Below are 1,863 nucleotides of genomic sequence, written 5' to 3'. Positions count from 1 at the left end.
CACCCCCCTCCCACCCCAAACCCACATACACAGTCATTCAACCACCACCACACCCCACATCACTGCGGAGTGGAACAAAGAATCATGGGAAATAGAGTTTTGCCTCGCCAAAGACTCGATTCTTGTCCAAGGCTGCCACCAACTCGTTAAATGGTCATGGATGGTTTGTACAGCTGGGAATTTAAACTGGACCGTTTGCGTGTTTGTTTACACAGTGGATGCCCCCATAATTTGAAACATTTTCTTAAAATTATAGTTCATATGTATTATTATAGCCCTCGCACCGACATTTAGCCCACACAGCTTCCCATTTAAGTGCATTAAGCTTGGGAAAATTAAACACAACCCTCTCATTACATACTGGATGTTGTCATAAAGAAAAGTTCATCTAGCTGTTTATTTTCAAACTGTAGGAAAATAAAAGAAACATGGGATCTCCTCTAAAATTTAAATAAAGCTTTGGCCCTTGAAGAGTTCTTGGTTACCCAGCAGGAGTCTGTATTTACTGGATCACTGAAGGGTCAGCTGGGTTATTTCCTGCTTCTGTGCAATTACCTCAATTACCTCTATTCTCACAATAATAGAGACAGAAGATATTCAAGAAGCCACACTGTCACTGCACAAAAACACAATAAAAAGGTGATGTGATCAAACAGGAGTGGCACTGGATACTTTAGTGGAAATAGATTTGTTGCAAGAAAAATACAGAGAATATTATTGTAGTTTATTTTTGATTGATTGATTTTGCTCCAAAAGGAAAATAAAAGCACCATCCCTCCTCTAATGAGCCACGTATTCTCAAGTCAACACTGTGTGACAGACGCTTTTCTTAAAATCTGACTTTTGTCCAGTGGCTTTCAAGAAAAAAAATAGATGCATCTGTCAAGGGGATTATGCAGCATTTTTCAGAATGCAACATTAACTACAGCAAAGACACTGCAAAGGTCCACACCTACAGTAAAGACCGGGATCTGTTGGAAAGTGGTTTTCAGTTTTCAGACAGTCATAAGGCCTATTATCAATTGCATACTCTTACTTTCACCTAGAGTAATGTTAAAAAAGACTAGTACATTTTTTTATAGTGACATCATAAAAAAAATTAATTAAAGAGTATAAAGGATTATGATCTAATCCTGTACAGTATCAATAAAAACATAATTAAAACAGGACCCATATGTGCAGAAATTATTTAAAAAATATATAAGCAATAATTACTTTTGTTCTTCTGTTTGTGCTGCAAATAACTAAGCGTGAACAACAAAACCTGAATTAATTAAATGTTTTATGTAAAAAAAAAAAGGTAATTATTTAAAAAAAACAATGTGCCAGAAAGGTGACTCTGCGCTGTGTAAGTATAGTCACTAGATCCCCGAGTTATGTCAAAGAAAAAATAATTTCCTTCTGATTTGGATGAATCCGGGAAGTATAACTCATATTTAAATGGCTACACAAGAAACGGAGTAATTTCCCAAATTCATGACTCATCTATTGAAGAGAGAACTCCAGTTTGTATACAACTGTTGTCCCAAAGCAACAAAAATTTAGGGCAAGGAGGGAAAATGTAAAATGAATCATTTTAAGACTCATCTAAGAGCATTCAAATGCAACACATTAGCGCCCTCTGCTGGATCAAGTGTGTCGTTAAAAGTCACCCAAGTAGGTCGAGAGGACTCACGTGAGTAGTCTTTCCAGGTGTAATGGAGGAGGTGACGCTGTAGGTGATTTCGGAGCGATTCTCTGGAAAACTACCGAAACTTACATTCAACTACTTCCCCCAACCCCCGTGTTCGCTGACAAAAAGGTGAAAATCACATGCCCAAATCCCCACATGGGGAATTCAACACACGGTGGGAAAGCTGATGG

This window comes from Oreochromis aureus, linkage group 15 (assembly GCF_013358895.1).
Source record: "Oreochromis aureus strain Israel breed Guangdong linkage group 15, ZZ_aureus, whole genome shotgun sequence".
Taxonomy (NCBI): Eukaryota; Metazoa; Chordata; class Actinopteri; order Cichliformes; family Cichlidae; genus Oreochromis; species Oreochromis aureus.
This window is presented reverse-complemented; position numbering follows the sequence as displayed.